Raw genomic sequence first — 6,810 nt, 5'->3', positions numbered from 1 at the left:
GCATTTGCTCTTTCATCTCCTCCTTCAATGCCTGCATTTGCTCTTTCATCTCCTCGTTTGCTTCCCTCATTGTTTTAATTATGTACATTCTGAACTCCCTTTCTGACATTCCTTCTGCTGTGCTGTCATTGGGTTTTATTGATATAGTATCTAGGTTTGTTTGGGACATTTTCTTCCCTTGTTTTCTTATATTGGTCAGATGTCAATGAGACTCTGAGATATTGCAGATTTCCTCTATTGGCTTATACTGTCCCTGTAGATTTCCAGTGTCTCACTCCCGGCCTTCAGTAGCCTGAAGTCTTGGAGGAACATGAAAATGCAGTGCCTCTGAACAAAGCTGCCCCTAGCCCGGTACTGGTTCCAGGGCTTGGACCTGGCTGTGTGTGGAAGTGCTCTCACTGGGGGGCCTGCTCCAAGAAGCTGGCCCTGTGGGAGGAGCCCACCGCTGGAGTGAGCAGTGCTACCTGGGGAAGACTCTAGCTGCCCTGCCCTACTCTGATAATCTGTCCCTATCCTGGCCTGCCGCCCAGGCCGAGCTTCACCTGGTGGAGGATACTCACCCCGTGGCTCTATTTTATTCCGAGTCTCTCAATGCCTCCCCTTCTTGAATCCTGGGTTCTGGAGCAACAGTAGATGCAGTCACCCTCTAGTCCGCCATCTTGAATCGCCACAGAAATATATTGAGAGAGAAATCCTTTGAATTAATGTTTTGACATCAAATAAATCAGTATATTATGAAATAGTAAGTTAAATTTTTAACATGCAAACTTTGTCAGAATTTCTATACTACATTTCGGTGACAGATCATTGACTATAGTGAAAGGCAAACAAAGCATGCATTTCACCAAATTTTTAAATTTTATAACTTTCATTCAATAATAATCAGTAGACAGATGCAGTTTAAATGTATTGAAACAATATCTTTTTATTTTATTGTTAGTGTTGTACAATAGTGTTGACATAAAACTAACCATTCATTAGGTATATTTTCCAAGTCTTTGTGAAATTCAGTCTGACAAATTCTGTTTCTCTCAAAATATGTAAGATAAAATAGTTAAAAACTTAGATTTTACTTAAATTGTATATGCCCCTGCTTTGTTTATTGTTACTTTTGTACTGAAACACTTTCAGAACAAATTTCTTGGGTTTGGAGTAAAATTAGTTTTAAATAGTTTTTCACTATAAAAATTGCTTTGAAGCCTACAGAAGTCCCAAAAGAAATCTTAGCAAATTTTACTATGCATAGGTAAATGTATTTTGCTGCACTTCATGCCCCCTTAGGTAATTAATTTTTGCAAAATTAAAAATTAAGGATAAGGAGAATAGTATGGTGATGCAATCATAGACCAGCATAACAGTGAAGAAGAGAATAATGGGACTAGAAACATTTTAGATAAGTGAATATTTTAGAAATCATTTATGAACTCATAATAAAATAAGATTAAGGACTTCTGAATTTTAATATGTATGTAAGAAATAAATGCCCATATTTTATAAGTTCAAGAAATGCAGTGTAGCTTTTTTTGAGTTATAAAAGATTTTAAATAAGAAAGATAGAGAAAGGAAAAACTGGGGATGGAATTTCATCAAAATAGAGGAAAGATCAGTAGAATAGATAAAGGGGATTGAGGAGGATGGAGGGGTGGGAAAAGGAAAGAACGGCAGGAACCTGACCAATTTTACATATGTACACAGTGAATCTTACCGTTATGTATATCTACAAGGCACTAATTAGAAAAACTATTAATAAATTGCAGAAAGATTAGTAGAGCAGAAGGAGGGGAGAAGTGAGGAGGGGAAGTTCTGGGAAGTGAATTAGAGCAAATTATATTCTATACTTTTCTGATTATGTCAAAATGTATCTTAATGTTACATATAACTCAAAAGAATCAACAAAAATCATATGTAATTTGGGACTGGATTGCTGGTTCATATTTACAAATGTAGAAACATGCATGCAGAGAATTTAGACGTTATGTGACAAATTCAGCTAATTCTTGAGAAGACAATATTTCACAGAAAAGGCCAAAGTATATCTATAAATAGTACAAATATAATAATAATAACAATGGGATACTAAAGTTCATAAAACAAATCAGCATATTCACAGTAGTGTCTTATATCAAATGTAAAATTTTGGTCTATACTCAAATTTAAATTACTGTTCTCCATTTTTAGTCCACCACTTTTAGAAGGAATAAGCTGAAACTAGAGACAAACCATTGGAAAAACAATCACTTTCCCCAAAGAAATACTCCAAAGTATTTAAATAAGTATATTCATATCTTGAGGAAAATTCACTATGGAAACCCATTAATTCCCTAAAACCATCATATTCTACACACATGTGTACTTGACAACATCCCTACTTCTCTCCCACTCCATCAATTGGTACAGAAAAGTCATCATGATTTATTCAACTCACAAAATTTCCCCTCTGGCCTCTCTTTATCTTCACAAAGTTTTGTCCTCTTTAGCAGCGTGTCAATAAAGCCAAGGACCACTTGTGCCACTGCATGAGAAAAGAGAATTTAATTTGTAAAAACTCATTGATTTGTTTCTAGTCAATAGGGTAGACTGAGCTGACACAGCAGGACATCTAACCCCATCCTAACTCCCATTTCAACACATGAAAATGCTCCACAAATATAACGAAATAATTTTAACATATATAAGTGAGTTCAACATATAGGGAGGGAATCTCAAAATGTCAAAATGTCAGAACAGAAAAAAAAAAAAAAAGAAAATCCCGAATTAACAAACCAAAGCTAAGTTTCATATCAAAATTGGTTATACACAGTAAAACTTGAGATCCTACGGATCTGTCATTCTCTCCGGGAAGAATATTTCAGCTGTAGGCCCCATTCCTACACAGCCCTAGAGCTAGGTTTTAGATGGCAAAATCCTTATCTTCTCTCCAAGAAAGGAGCTCCACATTTGCCATGCTTGGATGTAGGATCTGATATCATGTTACCCATAAACCTGGGCCCCTAATACTAGGAAGTATACCTTTAAAAATTGATTCATAACTAGGAAAACCTGAGCATAAACAAAACAAGCAAACATGAAACTGCTTTGTGAGAATGTAGTCCACAAGGCAGCACACATGAAATGTTCACAGAAAGCATCCTAAAGGCAAATATATTTCATAACTCGGCAATTCCCCTTCAATGCTCAGAAAACTGGCACATTTACCTCAGAACACATAGATAAGAAAGTTTATTACAGCATCATAAAAACAAAAAGTTGACAATTCAAGTATTTATACTTGGAAGAAGAAATAAATAAATTCCATTAAGTGCAAATAATTGTATGTCATTTAAACACTAACATGACACAGAAATTGTGAATATTTCAACCCAAAAGGTAATTATAACGAGTAAACTCAATTTTTCTGTATTGATATTGATAAATTTTGAAAACAATAGTGAGTGTAAAATTTATGATATTTCAACAGGATTTATTTTAATTTCAAAAACTAACCCAAAGAGGAATAGTATAGGGTCTGGGGTTGTAGGTCAGTGGTAGAACACTTGCCTATAGCACTTGTGGGGCACTGGGTTCAATCCTAGTGCCACGTAAAAAATAAATAAATAAAGTTATTATATCCATCTACAACTAAAAGTATTTTCAAGAAGGGGAACAGTATATGCTCTGTGTCTGTGTGTGTGTGTGTGCACACAAGTGTTTATTTTAGAATAAATATTTATTCATATACCTTGTTATGACATCAGTTACCATGGAGAGGCAGTGTAAAGAGAACCAAGAGGAACTCAATCTGCAGTATTCTGCTGCTTTTATAACAGAAATTGTCTGAAACAAAATGACAAATACTAGCATTCATCAATTTTGGCAAGTAAATGGGATTTTGCTTTTATATTTTGTCTATTTTTCTACTTTTTAAACCTTGTAAAATTAAAAATAACTAGTAATTCAGAAATTCTCCTAACTTCTGAATTTGTACTAATGCCACCAAGTTGAGGGCCATTACTTCAATTTTTTTTTCCATTACCTCAATTAACCAGCACTTTCACTAGTATATGTGCCTATGCAATGCTTTTAGAGAAGGAAGCATATCAGATCAAACCAAGCTGATGTGAGAAAATTACTTAAAATTGGATCAAGAGACTTTCAAGGATATGTTTTAAACTCCGACAATACTCAGCCCATTTTCCTACATTTTATCTCCATTTTGGGAACTTGAATTTTGTAATAATAGCCCTCAGCTTTTTAGATTCAAGTAGCATAATAAAATTTTACATATATTATAAAAATGATACAATATTTTCAACATAAGAATGAATTTTTAAAATGAGTTTAGGATTTCCCTCAGTTTATTAGAAACATCAATTAAGCAGAATATCCCATCGCTAAGTATTATTATCTTGAATGTAGATTTAATAGTTGAAAATAATTCTGCAGGGGGTGTATGTTTAAGCTGGTGCATGCATTCCAGGGGCAGTCATTTCCATATGAATAATTAATATGCTAATTATAAATGGGTCATTTATTCATAAAATTCAGATCCACAGTTCCTCTACTTGGTAACAATGTGCTAGTCATGAGTTTAAAGTTCTTTAATGTACTGGAAAGTAATAAAACTCTATTTCATTAAGAATTGTATTTAATTCAGAGTTTGCACAAACCCAGCTGTTCTTTTAATTCACTTCATTTCTATGCATGTTTTCCTAATTTAATTTAGGTACAGGTATGGGTATAGAAGCTAGTCCACATTACTAAGATTCCAAAGATAAGCAGTTCATATATTATTAAAATGGGGGAAGATATTTCACTGTAAGTTTTGATTCTGGAATTAGTGGTTCCTAGGCTTTTAGATTTCACAGAGCTGTGAATTTATATTAACAACAAGAAAATGGTCATCAATGTTTGTAATTTCTCTTGATCATGAATGTTCAATTCATTACTACGCTTCATACCTGGAATACATATTTCATATATCCTTCTATATTTCAAATGTTTTATGATAAAATAAATGTCATCATTAGATTAAAAAGTAAATATGAACAGTAGAGAAAGATAATGTCTATCATTAACATTTCACCACACAGCAAAAGGCCTTTTAACTTCCAAAGAATAAGAAAGGCATAATCTCACAGAAAAGGCAAACCATCTTAAACTGAATAATTTAACTTTATGTAAAACATATTGTCCTTGTCTTCTGATTTCACATCCATCCAATGGAAACTTCATGTTCATGTGGGTAACCATATTGTTTATTACTTTTTCCTCGAATCTAGGACACTGAGGCCTGTGTTGGTCGATAACTCATACACATAGGTTCCAAGTTTCATTCTTCTCTTTTATGTTTATACATCTGAATTTATTTTAGAAAGTGCAAAGACTGGAAGCCTATAATTTGGCATGATTAAATCTCAATGAGGGTGGTGATAAGGAGAGATAATATAGCTGACCCACAAAGGATATGCTCAATCTATAGTATATACAAGTCAATATTTTTATTTTCCTCTTTTTTTTTCCTTAGGAAAATGATAATAGCATTTATTAACTACATTCACCGATGTGAAAGTTCTTGAAAAACTATGTATCTCCCTTAAAGTAAGATCAAAATCCACATAAGTGCAAATATCTGTTAATTATGCACAATAAACGCCAAACTTGCAAAATATACATTGCTCCATTTGTAGTTAATTATTCATTCTATACTGAATTATTTTTTCCTATTGGATTTTGAATTTCAAAAAGAACAAGAAGACTAACTTTCATTGCATTTAAGAAATCAACCCACTGCCTTTTTTGTTGTTGTTCTTCTTCTACACAGAGAAAAAAAATTAAAAACCGAATAAACACACACCGCATATTATCTCTGAAATTTTATGAGTTGTCTTGGAGGTTCATGACTCCTAATTTATTTGCACTGTGGAAGAAAAATTACCAAGTAGGTTTGGAAATCAAAGCACAGCCTGTGTGCATCCCAAGAGATCAGAGATTTATTTGAAATTTGGCTTAGGCAGTCCTAAATAGTAACCCAGGAAATTCATAAAGTAGCCAGTTAATCTGAAACTGCTCTCCTCTTACTAACAATAAGATTCTTCCCTTTTGTCAGTAAACAAATATATATTAAAGAAAGTGACAGTTATTTTTCATGATCATGAGCTAGAAAACTCCCTCTATAATTCCTACTCTTACTGAATAACTGCTATTCAAGAATCGATCTAGACTTATGCAGAATCAATTGATTACTCTAGCCAAAAGGCATGAAGACCTGAAACCATGTTCCTACCGCTAAGGTCAATATGCACTATACATTTTGTACATGATGTTAAGGAAAAAGTACTCCATTTGAATTGCTTAAACATTAGATTGTTTTCAAATATCAAAAGCCTGTACTAATTAGTACATCTTTTTTCTTTCATATAGCCTCCAAATTTTGCATTTTGCACTTGTTCTTTGTTGTCTTTGATTCTCACAATGATGAGATAATAACAAGGAATGATTTATTGAATAACTACAAGCATTTTATATGAATCTTTAATTCTGTTATCAGTTCTATGATGTAACAGCTATTGTACTTATCACTGAAACTACTGCTATGAGGGAATCAAGTCTCAATGAAGTCAAAACTTGCTCAGTATCACGGACCTACAAAGCAGAACAGTGAAGATTAAAGCCCCAGATTTGTCTGAATCCTAAGCATGAATTTTTCCTACTAATTTACCATCACATGATACTTCACACCTGCATAATCCTGGGATTATAATTTATTTTCTTTGAGTCTTGGTTTCTTTCTTTTTTTTTTAAATGTAGGCAGATGCCAAATCAAATGAGGTA

This window comes from Sciurus vulgaris (genome assembly GCF_902686455.1).
Source record: "Sciurus vulgaris genome assembly, chromosome: X".
Classification (NCBI taxonomy): Eukaryota; Metazoa; Chordata; class Mammalia; order Rodentia; family Sciuridae; genus Sciurus; species Sciurus vulgaris.
This window is presented reverse-complemented; position numbering follows the sequence as displayed.